We start from the raw sequence: 23,187 nt of genomic DNA, 5'->3' as shown, positions 1-23,187 counted from the left end.
GTGGTTATAACCTGTGTGAACATGCGTTATTCTAAAGTTAATGGTGCAGTAGGTGATCCAGAAACATTTTTGTTGTGCTGTTTGAAAGTCTCTTCACATACCAATAGTAATGATTAAAGTAAATAATCTAAATGTATTGATATGTATTTTTATATTCTGGGTAAGGCAAAAAACAAAACAAAAAAATATTTGTCAGGCCGATAATTCCCATAATTCTGATAAGTAGCCCAGACTGTCTGTCAACAAATGTAGATTTGTACATCTGCAGCCGTTCACGCAGATCTGCCATTTGCACGTGCACACTCGCCACATTCACCTGCACATGAAAAAGAGACAGACAGTGGTAAAAAACTAATGCTGAATCAAAACTTTTTAAAATCCTGAATTAATATCAGAGTTACTTTTGCACACTGGAGGAAGGATGACACCATGGCTGAAGTATTTCTTTTAGACAGGTAATGTTATGTTTTAAAAGTATTTTAGTCATGCAAAGCAACATAGTTTTTGCTGCTACAAATTGGTTATATGCACAGAAGAGTTGTGCAGCCACTGAAATCATCCAGCGAATGATTGATTTGACTATTTTAAGTTATATAAAGTACCTTTTACAGCATCAGTAATGTTAACAACAAAACATCAATAAATAGCGCTATTCCACCTAGCCTGTTTCACCAAGCTAAAGTTGGTTTTATATACACATTGGTTCATTTTTGAACAATGACAACCTGTGAGGCGCTCCTCATATTGTTTACCATGCTACTCTGAATATTCGGTCTGAAATAGCATGCAAGTATGGCTTAGTGATATGTATAATTCCTGCAGCCCGCCAGCCAAGCACTGTACATACAGTAGTCGCTTTAGGACAGTGTGTGAGAGAGTGAGACCAGCGAACCTTGCATGCATGTAATATTGCACAATATGACAAATTTTGCTTGCTACACAACTGAAAACGTTCTGGATATAATACAGTTTTTTCATTCAGAATTGTATTATTATAAAGTACTGTAAAGTTTTCTAAATGGCGAGATCTAGTGGGTCTCTGTCATCTTTAATGTGTGCGTTTGTTATTTCAGGAGGCGTGGCTTTGGACGACAGGGGAGGAACTGTGTTTCAAATATATTATGCTAAGCAGTTAACATTTAGGCAGATCACCTACTGCACCTTTAAAGCAGAGAGAATATAAAAATTCAAACAATGAGATTAATTAGCTTGTGATGCATCAAGGTGCCTTAATAAATACACAGAGATGCTCACCAAGAAACAACCACTGTATATTCACTCAAACAACAATACATTTCACACGGCGTTATTTGTGTAATTTCCTGATGCCATAAATCATGCACATAAGTAATTAAATAAACACACACACATTTTCTGTGGTGCTCTTAAATAGCCCGATGATACAATAGATAAGACTGGAAGAGTCATAGAATGAATTACTGTCATACTATGTATCATGTCCACGTTTTCAGTTATGTATTATTAAGTCATCAAGTTCTTCCAACCAATGAGATGACCTTAAGAGGTAATGCGCCTATATAAATTCCACCTAAGAAAATGTACTATTTCACCTCGGCGTCTGCTGTCCTTTCTGTGAATGCCATGCAAATATTAATCTTTGATGCCTTGTTTACTTGGTAAACCAAAAATACTAGTTTTGGAGATGAGGTTTGAAAATGATGCAGCCTGGAGCGGTTTCCATGGTAACCCTTGAGCAGAATAGACAGATGAGGGAGAAAAAGTTATGAGCAGGTGTGGCATGAGGAAGTACATCAATTACTGCTCTCTAGAGTGGATCTTCATCTTCGAGCACAGAGAAATAATAACGCCACAAGCTATTGGCAATGTTCACTGAGAACAGGCTTATATTGATCACGGTTAGGTGTTGTAAATTGAGAGTAAATCTTTAGGAGTACTTACAAAGATGTGATTCGGCAGGGTAAAGGTTCGGTGTGTTCATAATTCATTGAGGTTACTTGGGTTTAAATGTAAATGCTTATTCATTTATTCAATTTCTTTCTACTTCTTACTTGTCTTTTATTTATCAGTGGTCGCCGCAGTGGAGTGAACTGCCAACTATTCTAGCGTATGTTTTACGCAGTGGATGCCCTTCCAGCTGCAACCTAGTACTGGAAAACACCCATGCACTCTCACATTCACACACACACAAACACTTATAAACTATGACCAATTTTGTTTACCCAATTCACCTATAGCGCATGTCTTTGGACTATGGGGGAAACCGGAGGACACGGAGGAAACCCACACCAATATGAAGACAACATGCAAACTCCACACACTTCAAACCAGCAACCTTCTTGCTGTGAGGTGACAGTGCTAACCAGTGAGCCACGGTGCCACCCAATGCTTATTCACATAAGCTCAGATTATCTCAAGACTTGTCACACTGTACATAACACTGGGATTTCTGTGTTTTGAATACTGGTTTATTAATGCTGCTAAAGAAACATTTTACACTTGTAATTTAAATGTGGACTCAGCAGACATTTAAGTGTGATTTTTTAATTTGTACTGTGAAATGACACTCAGCAGCCAATTACACTGTACAAAATGTAGGGTTCCGCATAATATTTATGTTGTCTCAACACCAATCAATTAAGTTTGCTCAATTGTTTTTACAAATTTAAGTGATTTGAACATTCATTCATTCATTCATTTTCCTTTCGGCTTAGTCCCTTTATTAATCTGGGGTCGCCACAGCGGAATGAACTGCCAACTTATCCAGCATACGTTTTTTGCAGTGGATGGCTTTTCAGCTGCAACCCATCAATGGGAAACAACCATACAAACTCATTCACACATACACCATGGAAAATTAAGCTTACCCAATTCCACTATACCACGTCTTTGGACTTGGAAACCAGAGCACCCGGAGAAAACCTATGGAGAACATGCAAACTCCCAACAGAAATGCCAACTGACCCAGCCAAGGCTTGAACCAGCGACCTTCTTGCTGTGAGGCGAATGTGCTACCCATTGCGCCACCGTGCTGCCTGGACTTGAACAGAAAACAATTAATTTGTCCACCCTTGTTGAAATTGTGTTCATTTAGCTCATTTTAAATACATAGTCTGAACAAGCAGCAAAAAAAATGAGTGATTGCATGTCTCAAATTTAGGGGAGAGCAGGGATGAAAGTAATGCGGGACAAAAGTAACAAAGCAATTTTCTTAAAGCCCTGACAACATTTGATTTCCAAACTAAATGAGCACATTCCGTGCATGCATCCCTCGAAGGAGCTGCCAAATAAAAAGGGATTTCATCACTGTCAACACAGTCAGATTGTAGTTTTCAAATGCAAAGAGTAAATCACTGTATAGCTGTATATTTTTCTAATTTCAAGCTGCGTTTTCCTTTTCATGTGTCACAGTATGATCAATCTATAGGTTATTTACTCCTATAACACATCCGTAAGTTATTGTCTGAGTTTTTTAGTTTAATAGTAAGTTGGGTACAAATTGCAAAGAGTTCCTGTCAGGCTGTTTTTTTTTTTGTCCCGCTGCTAATATCCATATCTTGTTTTTCACTTCCACATATGGCAGTTTGGAGTGTGTCTATTTAGATGTTTTATAAACTTAATGCATATTACTAAAAATCCTTTTTTTAAATTATATTGTTATGTTACTACTAGGGCAACTGGGTGGCTCTGTGGTTAGCACTGTGGCTTCACAGCAAGGTCACTGGTTCGAGCAATAGTATCTCGATGCAGCCTTTATGATTCGAGCTAGTGACGTCACTGTGAGGAGTAGGGTTAGGGGTGGGGTTAAGTGAGCCCATTAAAAAGCTGTGTTGCCATGGGTTAAACTTCAGGTGCTTCGGTTTCCCCCACAGTTCGATACATGCACTATAGGTGAATTGATTAAACTAAATTGTACTTAGTCCATGTGTGTAAATGAGTGTGTATGTGTGTTTCCCAGTACTGGGTTGCAGCTGGAAGGGTATCCGCTGTGTAAAACATATGCTGGATAAGTTGGCAGTTCATTCCGCCGTGACGACCCCTGATAAATAAAGGGACTACGCCAAAGGAAATTGAAGGAATGAATGTTACTAAAACAAATGATGGAACTGAAATTCTAAATAAAAAATGGACATTAATATATTTTTGAAATAATAGAAGACTAAATATGTTTGCAGTTGACATATTAACAAGGTCTGAGCCTCGTATACTTAGTATAAACAAGATTAAACAAGAAATTCTAGCATAAATAATTTTGTTACTTTTAAACCCCTCATCAGTTACTTTTGTCCCTACTGAGTGGGTCAAAATGAACAATGTGCAATTTAATTTTAAATCTAAATTAATCTGTTGTTCTATATTTGTCAAAAATACGACCAGGAAATATTGATAGAGCACCCCTGTGAGTTAGTAACCACAACAAAAATATCTTTCTGTCTAAAACATTCTCATCTTTTCAAAGGAGGTTTCGATGAAAAATTGGACTTTTCTCCACAGTCTCACACACAAACATTAAATTATGCAGTATTGAAATCCTTGTTGAAATCCTGATACACTGTTTTGGAAGCTCAGCTTGTTTGGGCAAATGTAAACCTGGGGGGTATTCCAGAAAGCTGGGTTAACTTACCATCTGCTAAAACCTAAACTCTCGGTTGATTTACCCAAAACCTGCTTACCGCGAGTATGTTGGTTCCAAAACAGGTGACAAGAGTTAGTTAAATCAACCTCCTGAAGATAACCGCGGGTTAATGCGCGTGCACGGCACACACCTGAAGGCATTTTCAGTAGATCGCCGAATTCACGAGTCACCATAGAAAGTCACGGTGAGAAAAAAAGGGCAACGCACTTTACAGAGGCGAAGCTGGAGGTTTTAAACACAGAGATTACACATCTGCTTCAACGAAGGAAAGAAATATAGAATAAGAAATAGATAAGAAAATAAAAAATAAAAAATAAGAAAATTTATTAGTTCATTAAATTACACATGCCACCTTCCATTTTATTGTAATGATAAATTAAACTACTCTTTAACATCCTTTTTGAGTATGTTGTGTAACCATTCATGCATTTATTTTTCTTGCCATTAATTTCTTAAGGCCACAATATGTGTATTGACTAATAAGGCTTATAGAAATTGTAATCTTTCTGGAGCTAGAACTCTGTCCAAAGTCATTAAACACAGAAACATTATCATAAAAGGTAATATTTAATTACTGGAGCTCTTTATTTAACACTCTAGAATATTATTTCTGACATGCAGCTAATAGAAAGAGGCCTGTCTAACTGCTGTGTCCTATAATAAAGGCTTTTCAGTGGTTGAGTTTTTGACTTACACCACACACTCTGTCACTGTTGTAAGTGATTGTTGTCAGATAGATTTAGGTTCTTTTTATTTTGCATGCAGACGAAGTTCCTTCTGCCTCAACTAACAAGCAGTGTAAGAATTTTCTGCACTTTTCCATATTTGAATATTACTCTTGGATCACAAAATCTTTTATCTACATATTTAAATTCTATAGTAGCTGTATAAGGTCCATCTTCAAAGATAAAGTCACATGAGCATCAACTTAAGGTGAGAAATGTATATGAAAAATATGTTACACGTTAAAAGGTGTGTGTATAAAGCAGTGTACAAAATCATTCATTTTATTTCAGGAAATGAAGAAATGAACAGACCAAACTATTTGATTAAACAGTTTTTTTACTAATTATATTTTTTTTAGCACTCTTCCATCTGTTTTGTCTGCTTGGGTCACTGAGATTTCCTCTGGGTCAGGCTGCAGGTACGTGTCATCGTATAAGGCAGAAAAGGGTATCTTTTGTCCTCCAGCAAGTAACAATGTAGTGCCCAGTAATGATTCTATTTTATAATACAAATATAATAAAAATAAACATTGTGTTAAGCAACATTTGCTTTATAGTTTTTTTTTTTTACTATATTTGTATTATAAATCAATATCTGTAAGTGAGATTCGTACTCGCTCCGTTGTTCTTTATCGACGCACTGTCCACTACGCTATTCCCGTGCTCTGAATCATCAGTGTAATGATACGCAGTAATGTATGACCAAGGAACTGTACAAAAGTGTAAAAATCAGTTCAGTGCCAGGCGTACTGTACAGGTGGTCATACTGCCACATTGTACAGTTGCCTAAAATGCCCTGACGCGAATACAAAGAGCTGCACTGAATGTTTTTTATGGTAAGCGCAGACCCGCGGTTTGTCACATTTGATTTCAAAAAGGTTTGTTAAATACATTAACATTATGAATTTGGTTATGAAAAAAACTATGCACTTATAGGCCTCTCACAACAAAAAAACTTGTATCTGTGCGTCCACATCCATAAATATTCTCATCAAAAGAGCACGCAATGCTCAGTAAACTCTCTGAAACAGACAAACTCTGAAACATAGCAACGTACTCTCTGAACATAACCTGCTCCGGAGCAGGTTATCTTCAGAGAGTAAGTTGCTATGGCTACTTAACATACCCAGAAGTTACCTCCGATTTTGGAACCAAAGTTGAGGTTATCCACCTACTTACTCTCAAACTTACCCGGGTATGTCACATAAACTGCTTTCTGGAACAGCCCCCTGGCCATCTCACTCAGATCTGCACCAAAACAATCAGTCTGAGATCACCTGCACAAGGTGGTCTTGGCTCGCTACAAAACATAGAGTGGCTTGCTTGTGGTGGGAAAGCAATCTGAATCAACAGACCAACACACAAGGCTTTTATAACAATGAATGAGTTGATACACACACACACTGCGAAAAACAGTTTTTTTAGCTAATGCTTCTCAAAATGACTAGTGGATAACCTAAAGCAAATACTCTCTGTAACACAGACTCGGAAGAACATGTTTTAGAAAAAGAAACATGAAAATTCCCAAGGCTTTTCAAAATGATAATGTAATTTAACAACAGTTACAAAGAAAGCCACAATAAGCACACAGACCGGCTGTCTATACATATCCATGATGAATAAGAGCAGAATCCAGGAACATAAGAGATGAGCGTTGACCTGCATGAGACAAATTTTGCTCTATATTTAATAATGTTGTCTTGCAAAAGTGAACCAAACCAAGATGAAATTTTAACATTATAAAACTTTTAATCCCTGTTTGGAAACCAAGCACATGATTTACAAGTGTGTTGTTTCTTCTGCAAGTTATTTAAAAGATACTGTTTTGTGTGTTCCTCTGAATACTGAATGTCATACTGGTTTGGAACAACATGAAGGTAATTAAATTGCACTTTATTAATGATGTCCTTGTTACAGTTTAACAGTGAATTGTTGAGTAATATTAACTAACTACATCTGTATCTCAGTTTATTCTTGAAAGAAACGTGTTAATATTTTGATTTATGGGTGTATTTGTCAGTTCTATAGAAGTGCTGCAAGAGAAATAGTTGATATCCTGCTTAAAATCCTGTCTTAAAAACTGTATTAAAAACCATAACATCTTGCTAAAAAACAATAATAATAAAATAAACTTTCTCCAAGGCCATTAATTCAGACAACATCTTGACTGAGAGGAAGCAAAGGAGGCTATTTAACTTATTATCGTTATCAATACTGAAGTTGAAGGAACTATACAACAGAAAATAAGTTATTTTTCCATTATTATAAACAATGTTCTGTTGTTCAATCCAAATTTAATTTTTTTAAATAATTTTACATTTTTATAATTATAATATTTGCAATTTAACCCTTGTGCACTGTTCAAATTCACTACCTTTATGTTATCTTAGAGATGAAAATATCCACTGTATTAAACTGCTGTAAAATGCATCATATAATTATTTTTTCAAATTTAAATCTGTTAATCAACCTCAGTCTTAATTAAAACTACTAATCTTTAAGAAAATTACAGGACTTTGGGTCACAAAACACATTTTTGAGCTGTTGACAGTCGTATATGTGTCCCACACTGCTAAAAGCACTATTAGGACACATATATTTCAATAATAAGTGAAAATTGGTTGTTTTTGCATTATTTCGAGCAAATTCTTACTTCCGGTTTGAAACAAATTTTTGAAGCTGCATCACGGCCATGAGATCTTAGCGTGTATTCCAGCATGTAGACTGGATGTCTGTACCTGGGAGTACCCTATTACGTCTCTGAGTGTGCTGCATTAATTAATGTGTAAGTCTTTGTTCAAACCAATCAGCGCGCTCTTTTGTGTACGCGGTGCAACTTCATTAATATGCATGATATGCGTGTGTGTTTGTTTTGCCTCGGTGAAAATCTGCACGTGCGCAAATGGAAACTCCCATTTATATTGGTTGCGGCTGGAAGGGCTAAGATAAGTTGGCGGTTCATTCCGCTGTGGCGACCCGGGATTAATAAAGAGACTAAGCCGACAAGAAAATGAATGAATGAATAATAAAATAATAATCTGATGCATTTGACAGCAGTTTAATTTAGTGGACGTTTCCATCTCCAACATAACAAAAGGGTAGTCAATTTACCCAGCGTACGTTGTTGAGTTGTTTTTTTTTAATTACACAGCATTTTCTCAAAATATGTGTCAACATAAGATTTGTCACCAAAAATGTGTCTGCTAGATGAAACACAGAAAAAGTTATGACCAAATTAAGACTCAAAATCACCCCAGAGTGGATCAATACATCCCCAGCAGTAAGGGTTAAACATTTAACCCAATTACTGAATTTGTATATATTTCCCAACCCAACATTGTTTGGAAGAAAGTGTTAAAAACATTAAGTTTAAATGAACAGGACACTCTTGTTTAAACTAATGGGCATTATAAACCTTATGACTTCCACATATAGACCAAATGAAAGTATCTTGTACTTTTATCCTGTTTTTTCTTAACAGTGTGATGCTTTAATTGCTGCAAGAACACATCACTGTTTAGCAGTATTTAAAACAAAGACCATTTTAGTGTGGGGAAAAATATTTCAAATATTTTATTAAAAAAATAAAGAAAATAAATTTTTTACAGTTAACTTTGGACCTACAAGAACTTTTTTAAAATTAGGCGTAGTAACAATTAGAACTTATTTACAGTTTCTCCCTTTATGGGAATCTAGCAATTATGTTCGAACATTTATGTACATATTTGTAATAACAATAGTTGGTACAATGGTACTCTTCCAAAAACACCTGTTCAGTTACTTCTTTTTCAACTCACTCAATAGTTATATTATTGTTTTTGCAAAGTTCACTTAACATTTCTTTTACATCTAATGTAGTTATTTAATTCTGCAGAGTTAAATTTACACTCATTTGAGAAATCAAATACATTTTTGGAAGGTTAAAAAGCAAACAAACTGAAGCATTTTTTAAAGTGTTCATTTAACTGCATGTGGGTTGAAAAAAATAATCAAAACCACCATGTTGAAATTAACCCTGAGTGTTAATCTACTGTGCACTGTAAAAATATCCCCAAATTAGCAGTTTTTCATCTCTAATAGATTAAAGAGATATATTGTTTGGGTTGGTGTTGTATATTACATTACAAAATTTTGTAATACGCTGCCAGTATATTTTTTGTTATTTTATATTTTCTCTTATTTCTCTCTCTCTCTCTCTCTCTCTCTTTCTCTTTCTCTCTCTCACTCTCTCTCATTTATTTTACATTACTTTATTTAACTTTATTTAACTACTAAAATCATGATAAAAGTGACTTTGTTAAAGTTATTGAATTTTCATCATCAAAAGTCGACAGTGCAGAGATCAAGGTCCCGTAAAGCAGTTCACAACCTTAAATAAACAGAAAATGAATGAGAAAACATGAAAACCGAAAACTAACAAATATATTTTTTTACAGTGGGTGTCTGCGTTTAAAAAAATAAATAAAATTTTAAAAAGTTTTAATGGAAAAACATCAATTGGAGTGAAGAAGAAATAGTCACAGTCTTACATGTATAATCCCAAATGTCCATTCAGGAAATTCTGTTGACAGTCAGCAATATGAAGCAATATAGAGTCTTTATGTACACGTCTCGTATTGAGTTTGTCCAATCAATAACTCCTACACTGCACATATAGAGGTAGGGACACTAATCCAGTGTTTAAGATTGTATAGTGAAACTACAGTTTACAAATGGATTAACTGTTAACTCCAAGTAAATTACATCCAGTGTGAAACGTGAAGGAAAATAACCAAGGATTTTGATTACTCAGGGTTTAGTCTGATCCAGAGTTATTTTGAAGTGCAGAAAAAGTAGTGAACACCACCCTATTTCTTCTACGATCATACTGAATTCAGCCATGAAGATGAATTCTCAGATTTGAGAAGAATTGTGTTGGGGCAACATGAAGGAATTAAGTTATTCTTATTCTTTCATTCATTAATTTTCCTTCAGTTTAGTTTCATTAATTACCAGGGGTCGCCAACATATCTAGCATATGTTTTACGCAGCGGATCCCCTTCCAGCAGAAACCCAGTACTAGGAAACTCTCATACACTCTTGCATTTACGCACGCACGCATGCACACACACACACACACACACACACACACACACACACACACACACACACACACACACACACACACAATCTAAAACAAATTTGAGAGGGTCTAGATGCAGACCTGGTGCAGTGCAATCTGAGCTGCATCCAATGCTTTTTAATGCACTCACCTAACCCCACCCCTAACCCTACCCGTCACAGTAATGTCACTCACTCCATTGAGTGCATTGTGTCTGACATTGCATCGCTGAGTTATGCAATCTCAGCTTGCATTAAAAAGGCTGCATCCAAATACTATTGACACATTTAGTTATCAATTCACCTGCATGTCTTTGGACTGTGGAGGAAACCCATGCGAATACAGAGATGTTAGATTACACTTATCACACCAGATAAATAAGATCTAGCCTCGGTCACCAGATCCTGACAAAAACACAGCAGAGCCATCCAATACCCAACCTGTTAACTGGTATTCAACTGAATTAACAGTGTCCTATCAATAACAGTGTTGACCGAGAAAGCTAGAGAGAAGCAGAAGCAGAAGATGAAGTAATGATAATCAAGAAAGAGCAGAGTTTATTGAATAATCTTAGTTGTGTATGACTCAAAGACTTTGTCTGACCAGAATAAATCCAACAAAGTGTTATTATAACATAAGCAACAGCAATGAAAAGTATACTGTTCACAACAACACTGTTCAAAGACAATACAGACCTTGAAATGGAGACATTCTCTCATCTCTTGCTCATTAAAACAAGTGTCACTTGAATTCACATTTATTACATTAGAACAACATGGAAAAATGAGATGATAATCAAGCAATAATTATATCCTAATTATAGGAATATAGTAATAATAAAATATAAAAACAATAAAAGGAGTAAATAACAATTAATAATAATAATAATAATCAATAATAATAATCTAATGGTCAATAAATTGATACAAGGATAACTATGTAAATGACTAATGATCTTATGATAAAATGAAATAATTGAAAGAAGAATAAATTAATTTAAACAAGTTCGATTCTTCAGGGAGAACAAGCAAACTTCACACAGAAATGTCAACTGACCCAGCCCGGGCTCAAACCAGTGACCTGTGAGGTGACTGCTAACCACTGAGCCACCGTGCAGATAGCTTATTAGTCTTTTCAAATTTAAGAACATAAAACAATAAAACAAAGTTGTCCCCCCAAAACACTTATTAATTGTGTTGTTTCAGCTCATTTTAAACAACTAGTTTAAAGGGCACCTAGGTTACCCCTTTTTTCAGATTTAATAAAAGTCTTTTGCGTCTCTAGAATGTGTATATAAAGTTTCAGATCAAAATACCCATCAGATTTTTCATTATGCCTTTTACAAGATGCTGTTTCATACTGATTTCCAGCAGGGGGTGGTTTAGTTGTACTGCGCCTTTAAGACGAGTCTTTCCCGCCTACTGTTTCTACATGCCTCCTCCCTCAGCTGCGTCAGACAACAGACAGACCTAAAGGAAGAAGGTCTCACGTAGCGTTTGTGAGATACTACAGTAAGAACTAATCTTTACTAATCAGTATTGTGAAGTTGCATTGATGAGTCAAACACAATATCGTTACAAAGTTAACGCGCGTGTGCGCGGGCGCGCGCGCACACACACACACACACACAGGCAGACAGACAGACAGACAGAGCGCGCTTAGCTTAGTTAAGGCTAACCTCAAGTACTGTGTGGATATCTGTTATGCTAATGTACAAAATAAACCTGATTTAACTTCCACAAACCGGGATTGAAGCGTCTTCTTTTATAATTGTTCGGACACGCGGCTGTGCTGATGAAGTAAAGCTGAAGTAAAACGCTGTAATTAATTACACACATACTCTGTTTTAAAACACTTTAAACTTGTGAAACTTACTCTTAATCACATTTGATGATGATTGCTGATCCTAGCGAACAGAACAGACCTTTTATTCCCGGTTGCTTTGCGTATGTCTGTCTGGTCATGTTGACATATACACGTGACTACCGGAACATGTTAATGCGTGCAGCTGTCAATCAATTCGGTGGGCGGGGGGATCGCACTCCTACGTAATGGTGCGATCGATTTGAAAACAGCTCCAATTGGCCGATCCTTTTTTTTTGTAATTAAATTGAAAAAAAAAGGACTGGGTGTGTTCATATCACCCCAGTATGACGGTCTATACACTATACCAACACACAGATCTGTCCAAACAGCTTGAAAAGTAGATTTTTTTAACATAGGTGCCCTTTAAACAAACAGCAAACATATATTTTTGTGTAATTATGAGAAAAAGATCAACTTTTTTAAAAGTCAAGGTGATTTTCCCTTTGAAGCAGAAAGTGTTTAAATGCTTCACGGCAAAAAAAACCCAAAAAACTTTGGATTAATTTTCTTCTGCCACATTTGAAACTGAAAAGAGAAATACATAACATGAAGTTGCTTCCCACGTGAACATGCAATAATCTGAAAACCTTCAACACAAATAAATCATTCTGCCGCATCTGGATTTATGTGATCCTCCCCCAGAAGCTCATAAAGATCCTTGTGAATGTCATTACAGATCATTTCATGTATAAAAAACGTTTTCTTCAGAAATTTCTTAGTCATCTCATGACGTGAAATCTCAAATGATTTGAGAATCATTTCTCCATTTGGCTAAAAATGACTATCATTTGCTGCCCTTTAATTGTTTCTTGTATATCTCGGCAATATGAGGCAATAAAAGACAGCCATTTTATTTGTTTAATGAAGTTTACAAATGTAAAACCCAGCCTAGTGCTTCCACCCTTAGGAAATATTCTTTGATTATGGGTTTCAGAGGGAGAAGGAAAACAGCAATAAAAGTAATTTTATCTGAGGCATGGGGGAAAATGAAAAACTCTCAGCGACACGCCTCTCTGTAATTGCTCTTACTGAGACGCTCGTGTTGTCTCATCCTTGGAGAAACATCAGGGAAAATTGCAGCAGGGGAGGAGAAGTGCGGGGTTAAGAGAATAATGGTATGATTGATGCCTCTCAACAACTGATTCGATGATTTGCTGTTTATTTGCTTTTACTGTCCATTTCCTTTTCATGCTTGCTGGCTTTGATACGCCGGATTTATTTCAAATTAAAATGTTGCACTTTCAAAAACAACCTACTGTATGTAGGGACTAAATGTTCAGATTTTCATGTATTATTTGCTTTTCTTTATTGCCAAAGCTATAGTACAAAACTTAAACAAGGTCTTTCTCAACTTTTTAACTTGTCTGAAGACTATAGACGGATTTATATTTGAAGGTCTCTTGACGTTGTTGCCAGGAAGTCAAATGAGTGCAACATTTATCTGAAAGTCTTGTATTCATTATGAAAGAAATGCTTGTAACGTTCAGTATTGTACAGCAGCGTTAAATGTTCTTGCAAAGAAAAGGGATTTATTTTTAAATGTATTTTCACATTGCCAGTTTTATAGTCTATAAAGATGAATGTGACATCAATGCAATGCATTGTGGGACTATAGGGTCACAGAGTTGCAGTCGAAAGATTGTATTGTAGGAGTAGATACAAGTATCTATGTTCCCCTTTAAAAGGGATAGTACACCCTAAAATCAATATGTACTCACTTGGTTTCAAACATTTGTTTGGGTTTCTTTCTTTTACTGAACAACAACAAAGAAATTTTGAAGAAAGCTTGAAACCTGTAACCATTGGCATCTATAGGAAAAACAAATACTATGGAAGTCAATGGTTACCAGTTTTAAACCTTTCATTAATTCATTTATTTATCCATTCATTATTCTTCGACTTAACCCTTTTATGGATCAGGGGTCACCACAGTGGAAAGAACCGCCAACTTATCCAGCATATGTTTTACACGTCGATTGCCCTTCCAGCTGCAGCCCAGTACTGGGAAACACCTAATCTCACTCATACACTACAGCCAATTTAGTTAATTCAATTCACCTATAGCGCATATCTTTGGACTGTGGGGGAGCACCCGGAGGCAACCCACATGAGCAAGGGGGAGAACATGCAAACTCCACACAGAAATGCCAACTGACCTAGCTGCGACTCAAACAAGCGACCTTCTTGCTGTGAGGTGACAGTGCCAACCAATAAGCTACCGTGCTACCCTGTTTTTATCCTTTTTAAAAAAAAAAAAGGTTACGCAAGATCAATTGAAATCCTGCTTTTGCTTATCTTTGCTAACACAACAGCTACAGTACTGTGTTTATAATACTTAACGTTTTCAGAATGAAGGATGTTTTCTGTATTGCTACAGGCATTCTGAATGGTGGCATGGAAATGTTTCTAACATGCAAGTTTTACGGTTGCATAAATCAGTGCCAACTTCAGTAAATAAGACTAAATGCTGATAAGATTTAAATATATTTCCATAAGAGAATCTATGCAGTGTTTAAAAAAAGTATTAATAAATGTGGCCATCTTTTTCCTGTGGTGATATGTGCCTGGTGCCCTTCTTTATGACTAACTGCTACACATTATGCAACACACTGAGACATTCACAATACATACAAATGATCTTGAAGTGATTTTAATTACCTCATCTGTCAACATTATGCCAGTGAATCACAAAACTTATATTGTACTTGCATTGAAGTAAATAATGTGAAGCTGAAGGCTAAATGCTTAATCACAATCTTAACATTATCAGATGCTTTCTTAACTGCTGTTTTCTCATTGCGGTTGCTTTTCCTGTGCATTGGATGGATGGATGGATGGATGGATAGATGGATAGATAACACTTTAATATTTTCTATTTACCCCTACCCTCGCTGCCGCCATAGTGGCAGTAATTGGTTAAAGCAGAGGTTTTCAAAGTGTGAGGCGCGCCTCCCCTGGGGGGCGCCAGAGCATGTCAGGGGAGGCGCGGGAAAAAATATTATATAATAAAAATATAATTATTAAGTTGTATTATTATATGTATTGATTATTATTTTTAATGTTTTAATTAAACAAAGATAAAAAAAAAATACTTCAAAAATAAGAAAACCTTTTTTACCCAGAAGGCCATAGCTGTGAATTTGCTTCTGTTTGGCAAGCCCACCAATACGGGTATATGCCTGCTAATTTACAGTCTATGCTGCTAATACAATGGATCAGTTTCTGAGACCCCCCGATTCAAAGCCTTCATGTTCAGGGCTTAAACCCAAAAGACGACGATATGATGATCAGTATTTGAGTTTAGGATTTACGTGGACAGGACCAGCTGATGAACCACAACCTTTATGTGTGGTTTGTCAAGATATTTTGGCTAATGACAGCATGAGACCCGCTAAACTTCGGCGACACCTTGAAACCAAGCATGATGACGTAGCAGGAAAACCTCCAGAATGTTGGGTGTGTGTGCGTGTGCGCGCGTTTGTGCGTGCGTGTTTGGGAGGAGGGGGGCGCCAATGGATAAGTTGTGTCAAAAGGGAGGCCCACTGTCTTAGACTTTGAAAAAACCCTGGGTTAAAGTAATCTTTAACCATAGACTTATTAAGCTAAATGCTATTTTCTCCTTTGCCTTTTTACAATAATAGATAAGATGGTACTGTATTTGTACCGTATGCAAAGGTACTGTATGTGATGTAATTTGTTCAATTAAAATAAAAATGAGTTTTGGTTGTTTTGGTTTTTCTATTTATAAACTTGATGCTCAAATACAGCGGTACATTATGCCACATACACATTATTTTTCTTGACTCTTTTTTTGGAATAAAAATGATGCATTTATAATAGGGCTGTAAAAGGAGGGGAAATCTAATTGTGATTTTTCTGAAACTGTGATTTTGATTCTATTTTAATTTAGTAAAAAGCTTAATATTCTCAATGGTATGTAACACACTTTAAACAAAGACAATACCACTTGCTTTAACAGTATATTTATATCTGGGAAGTCCCAGGAGGGTCTCACATGGGCCATCCCAGGGTTTGCCTATGAGTTTGACCATGTGGTTTTCCCAAATAACTTGGCTGCTCCACGAAGGGTTGCATCCTGAATGTGCTGTGATTGCCTAGTCAGGGCTTCGAGAAAATCCCTTTGTTACCCTTGTCCCATGTTATAGTACTTTCATCCTTGCTCACCTCTACATATGTGTTACAATACAAACATTTTTAAATTCTACATGAACCCGCTTAAACCGGGTGCTCCGGTTTCCCCCACAGTCTAAAGACATGCGCTATAGAATTGATTAAGATAAATTGGCCTTAGTGTCTGTGGGAATGCAAGAGTGTATGGGTGTTTCCCAGTGTTAGATTGCAACTGGAAGGGCATTCGCTGTGTTAAACATAAGTTGCCGGTACATTCAGCTGTGGCGACCCTTGATTAATAAAGGGACTAAGCCGAAAACAAAATGAAATGAAATGAATGAATGGTCTGACCATTTGTCAGAGGAACTGCATTTCATTCCAAGATGTTTATTCCGTATGCAAAAATGTCTTTACAATTCCATTCCCATTCTTTATCCCATGCATCTAAATGTCATATTTTCATATTTACTTTTCATGAATATGAACAATCATCAAATGTTATGATGAATGATAAGACGCCATTTTTTCAATTACCTTTGAAAATGATCATTTGAGGCACAGGCTTTATGATTTAAGGCATGCTTTTTCTATTTTGAATGAACTAAAATCCCTCATATAAAGTAGCATAAATATTTGTCTCATCCTTTGGTGGCCTAAAAATAGGGCTATTCGGTGGAAATGGCAACATTCATCTAACAGAGATTTATATCCAGTTGATGAACAGATTTTGCATATCAATGCAGGCATCGGAGATTGAAATCCGTTCCGTTTTACAGATCGCTTTTTGATGCCTTTCCATTATGAGGATGTCACCCTAAGGTCGAATGAAAATGCCATCTCAGTCTAAGCCGGGGAGTTTTGCTGATGGCTCAGAGCCCACTCCAAGATGGTGAAATATCCCCTCATAGGTTAACCTCAGTCTCCACAATGATAACAGAGAAACAGACGCTGGCAGTGTTTTGTAATAGATGCTCCTTTATTGTATGCTGCATGTTAATGAGCAATAGGATTTGCATTTTGGGGGATGGTTGTGTAAACAGTCCAGATTGAAATTCAGATCTCACTCACTTGCTAAGAGTTTGCAGTTGTGTTTTGTGAGGGCGTTGTCTTAAAGGGGCTGTATTTTAAAATAGTTACTGTATATATTAGTCCCTTTTTTTAGTGTCTGTGGGTGCCAATCCTTTATTGTTGAATCGATAAATGATATGGTTATTTAGATCCTTTAAGATCTAAACAATTTAAAGTGGAAATATAGTAACTTTCTTACTAACAATATAGCATTAAAATATAATCCTGCTCTTCTTACCCTAACCAGAACATTTCCTGACAAGTACAATGACAATAATTTATGTACATTAATACATTTATTCATTTATTTAATCAAAATGCCAAAAGTGATACCAAAAGTGGCGTTTTTTTGTTTTTCATACACATTAGTTACAACAAGGTACAAAAAAGCTGGGGAAAAAACATGCTGATCACTGAAAATATAACCCCTACACATTTGTTATTTGAACACGCCACAAATGTTGCGGCCTGTTGTCAAGCAGGCGAGCTTTTGATTTCACTGCCATAAAGACTTGTGAAGCTTCTTTGAGTTTGTAACATTTCAGAGTTTTGTAGCGAAGACGAGCCAACGAGCATTTGATTGCACTGATTGCCCTGCTTCTTGAATATGCTTACAGTTTCTGCTGAGACTGAAGATGAAGTTTGCTAAATAAAAGTTTGAATCTGTTGCTCACAGTTGTCTTGATTCTTAGGATTTGTTCTACAGCAGATGAAAAAAAAAAGTGTTTTGTGTCCTAAACACTAGAAATATTGCATACATGTATGTAGAAGTTAAACATTTAGCTTTGCACTGTTTTTGCTCTGCAAATGTGACAAGATACGTGTTAATGTACAATATACAAAATAAACCTACTTTAAGTCCACAAATCGAAATTGAAGCGTCTTCTTTTATAATTGTACTGATACTATGCGGCTGTGGTGATGAATTACAGCGATTTCACTGTCTTTATTACAAACATTCACTGATTTTTAAGTTTTAAACTTGCAGTTGAGGTGCAGCTGATCCCACAGAGTTGCTTTGCGCTACTGGTTTTGGCGTTACTACGGAGACATTTTAATACATGGCTGTCAATCAATTCAGTGGGTGGGGAAACCACACTCCTACGTCACAATGCGGTGGGCCTAAAAAAGGGAGGGATTTGTATCCTATTTTAATGTCAGGAAATTTAAAAAAGAGGGTTTATATCACTCCAAAATGACTGTGGACACTCTATACCTACACACCGTTCTGTCCAAAAGTTTCTAAAAGTTGATTTTCATCATAGGTGCCCTTTAAGATTTTAAAGTTTTCATTAAAGTCATGTAATTCTTTAACTGTTCTGTAAAAGGGTCATATGACATTTCTAAACAGTTCAATATACTGTGTACTCAGTGTAATGCAATGCTGAGTTGGTTTAAGGTTTAAAATAAAAGATAACTTTTTCTCAGCCCTTCTTTTTTGAAATGTGAACATTTTTACAAAGCTCATCATTCTGAAAAGCCTGGTGTGCTCTGGCTGGTCAGCTACACAGAGTGTTGTGATACTGTCCCTCAATTATGTGACAGAAATGTTAAGGCCTTACTACCAGTGTTGGGGAAAGTTACTTTTGAAAGCAATGTATTACAATATTGAGTTACTCTGTAAAAAAGTAACTACTTGCGATTTTTGTTACTTTTCATGGTAAGCGATGTGTTACGTTACTTTAAAGTTTTTGCATTACTTTTTATTACCTGGCTGAGGATTGATGTCTTTCTGAGATCTCTTTTCTTATTTTCCTTTCTTTTTAAAATAGCGGCGCTCTGCATAACAACACACTGTATAACCTTAACCTTATTAACTTTAAATTTTTTTTTTTTATATTTTAGAATAATGTTATCTGAGCACTTCATGAAACCTGAGCTATAAATGCAGTACATACAGATTATTGAAAGTTTAAAGTATGCTTTAAAGTTTGCTACTTTAGTACTATTTGTCTTAAGTAAAATAATTTTGTCTTTTGAGACAATCCCCTTCTCCTTTTCTTTGATGCGTTCAAATTAATAAACACATTCTCTCATTGACTGCATGATTTATTGTGACTGTTTTGTTTTAAATCAGCAATTTATCTATTTTTTTATCAAATATTATTACTATTTTTTAAGTAATGCCTTACTTTACTTCTCGCTAGAAAAGTAATATTATTACATAACTCTCGCTACCTGTGATGCGATACCCCCAACACTGCTTACTACTATGTAATTTTTAAGCTGAATCTGATCCAGAAAATGTGGATAATCTAGTCAATTAATCGATCTTTGCAGCTTGAGCAGAACTGATTTGTATAAGTTGTCGTTCAATTTCTTTTCAGCTAAGTCCCTTTTTTAATCTTGTGTCGCCAACAGTGGAATGGACCGCCAACTTATCCAGCATATGTTTCACGCAGCGGATGTCCTTCCAGTCACAACCCATCACTGGGAAACACACACATACTCTATAGGCAACTCAGCTTACCCAATTCACCGATACCACATGCCTTTGGACTTGTGGGGGAAACCAGGGTAAACCCATGCGAACATGGGGAGAACTTGCAAACTCCACACAGTAATGCCAACTGACCCAGCCAGCTCAAACCAGCGACCTTCTTGCTGTGAGGCGAACATGCTACCCACTGTGCCACACAAAATATAGTTTTGCTTTCACAACAAAGTATGCAGTCTCCACAAAATGGTGGGGTCAGAATAAAGCTTTGCATCATATGATTACTTTAATAAATGTCATTTTAAAATATCCCATTGATTTGACAAAATAATAATGCTATCATTTCAGTTAGAACTCATTTCTGAGTCATGTTAGTATTGTACATTTAGGTGCCATTAATCCATCAAAATGATTTAAAAAGACAACTTTGATGTCTGTGAAAATGTAAATAAATTAACATTTGTTAAAACCACACTTTACCTAAAATTAATAAATATTTAAGACATTGTTTATTGTACACTGACACTGTAGACTAACAGTCTATAATGGCTGTATGTTTATTTTGTGCTATTTTGTGTAGTACCGTTTTAAAAAATGTATCCAGCATCAAAAATAAAATCCTACAATACTGTTTTGTATGCATAAGTGTACTTTTTATTATTGATAACGTCCACATTTTAGGACGTGACTTTCATTTTACATTGCAACAATGACAACACAGAAAATGCCATCTATGCGCATGATTTGTGCTGTTTTCATCTGGGCAGCAGCACAAGAAAAAAAAAAAATGTAAAAATTATTCTTCAGCACCTGACTTACAGATGAAAAACCCAAGGTCACAAGTTGAGCATTTCAATAGTTTTACCTTCGTTTCCCTGGGAACACTTTTTTTTACACTTAATCAACCTGTACAATGGTTTTCTCTGCCTAAGCAGCGAGTTGCTGATTGCTTTTGTTGCATGGCAGCACAATCTTCTTTCTTGAACAAGCCCACATCTTCTGTCTTGTTAAAACACTGAAAGTAGCTCTGACTTATGCAAACCCTTACCATCAAGTGTGTGATGGGGCTACGAATCACATAATCCTCCAAACATTTCCTTTTAAAATAAAATAAAGAAATCAGTCAGACATGGGATTACAAAGAACAATATCCTTGATCTGAGAAATGAAATAACACACAGCCAAAATAGCTCTAGATAAAGTCAAAGCATAACATGTTATGCTATGAAAATCAACAGTAAACAAAATGTTCCGTAAACATTTTCCTTCATTTTACAGCTTTATTTATGTGTCACTACTAAACCCTTTCATTTTTTCAAACCATTTCTAAATCAACCTTTTCATTCCCGAAAAAAATGGTTGGCTGTGAATTTATCTGTCATGATTACCAGCGGTCCAGGCTTGCAGATCGCTGGTAAACATGCTCCATCAACTGGACTACAATTCTGTCACTTTATGAACTACATATCGTCAATCACAGATGATTACACATACACACACAGCTGGGAATTGATCAAAGACAGATCACACAAACTATGTACACTGTTCAGATTCCCACACAGTTTGCTGAGTTTTGTTTATCCGTAAGCATTACAAAGCATTTTCCCCGTCTGTCCTGCCATGTTTTTGACCTGTTGCATTGCTTATTGTTTTTATTGATTCTTTAGAATGATAATTCATTCATGAAAAAGACACCTGATTTGTTGCTAACTCAATTAGTCTTGTGAACGAAGTTGAGAAAATGATTTGATAATCAATCAAAAATACAGGGCCTTCATCCAAAATAACACACTTCACTTCTAAAACAATATGCAAAACAGCACAATGCCCGCATTTACAATATTCCAATGATATCTCACGCCATTTCGTAACTTTTTGATTTAGTGGCTAATTCGAATGAAATCGTACAATCTAATTGGTACAATTTAGTATGATTTGCTAATCCCCCAATGACTGAACTCATATGACTGAACTCTCCACTAAACTGAAAAAACATTAAATAGTTACGTTTCTTCATGAGATCTGAATTTTCATAAGAGTAGACTTGGGCTACTGTTTTTAAGAAGCCTTAGAACACATTGATGCATTGTTTAAATTGTTCTCTGATCTCATCATAGAAGGAAGTGCAAAAAATCTGAGAGGGGTCTGGCTACAGACTGTGCAATCTAAGCTGCATGCAATGCTTTTTAATGGGCTCATTCAACTCTACTCCTCACAGTGACGTCACTAGCTCCATTGAGTGCATCGTGTCTGACATTGCAGTATCCCTGAGAAAGTATCATAAAGGCTGCATCCAGATACAATTGAAAAATCTCTAGAAACTATTTAAAAAGTACATTTAGAACCGAAGGTATAGGCCCTAAAAGGAAAAGGGTCTGATTTTACCTTATTTGGAAAGGTTATGAATATTAATGAGCTCTGATCTCACAATGCTTTTGGCTCATTTTTCTAATCCTCACACAGCATGATGTACTCAGACATACGTATGTGAAAAATAATCATACTTCATTTGTCAAGAAAATATTTGAACAAACTGAGTAGATGCCTTGTCAAATGACAATTATTTCAACTGAAATGGAGAAGAGGTTCACTTTAGAAACAAGTGAGCTACCTGTCCAACTGCTCCGGAGTTGTGTTGTGGATGAAATACAGTTTAGATTATCAATGCATAAACATGATTTAACCCCTATATTAAGCAATGGACATGGTGTCTGTTGCCTTATTCAAACATCCATCGCAAGTTTCACAATATGCATGTTAAACTAATATAACAGTTAAACAGACATTATGGCTATTTGTTAAATTCATTAAATAAATGTATAATCCATCTTTCCTGAATTTTCCACTCTGCTGATGAGCTGTGATGGGAGGATATACCTGACAGCTATATAATGCCAGGTTCATTTTCAACATAACAGCCCCACATACATAACAAATATAACAAGCTGTGTTTGTTAAAAATAAGGGGAGAAATATAATCTGTTGTAATCTCACTAGGAAATATTATGGGCAATCAAATGCTGCTTGGGCATGCATATATGGAACGTCACAGCCAGTGTTTTGTTCAAATCGGCCTGTTTTCACTCCCATAGGATTTATTGAGAATGAGGAAACAATAGTACTTGAGGCTCACGGTATGACATTACAATGCACAGAACTTTTCATTTTCATCTATGCATATTTCCAGAACTTTATTCCATGGAACCTTTAAGAGATTCCTAATAATGCCACGGTTAATTATGAT

General features: G+C 36.0%; 1 long non-coding RNA gene across 13 annotated transcripts in view; it reads left to right on the top strand.

Moving 5' to 3' along the window:
* LOC147837130 (uncharacterized) overlaps nucleotides 1–20,583 on the top strand; it is a 46,512-nt gene extending 25,929 nt beyond the window's left edge. For 3 of the 13 annotated variants that reach the window (XR_015478616.1, XR_015478628.1, XR_015478623.1), the window contains one exon: nucleotides 19,868–20,575. This is a non-coding gene — a long non-coding RNA (uncharacterized LOC147837130). Of the gene's footprint in view, nucleotides 1–1,073; nucleotides 3,114–17,214; nucleotides 18,376–19,867 lie in introns of those variants that run through there. The other 10 variants (XR_015478627.1, XR_015478613.1, XR_015478617.1 and 7 more) reach the window with 8 other exon arrangements.
* Nucleotides 20,584–23,187: the final 2,604 nt, after the last annotated feature.

The sequence above is a fragment of the Danio rerio genome, chromosome 2 (genome assembly GCF_052040795.2).
Source record: "Danio rerio strain M-AB ecotype USA chromosome 2, GRCz13ab, whole genome shotgun sequence".
Lineage (NCBI taxonomy): Eukaryota > Metazoa > Chordata > Actinopteri > Cypriniformes > Danionidae > Danio > Danio rerio.
This window is presented reverse-complemented; position numbering and strand designations above follow the sequence as displayed.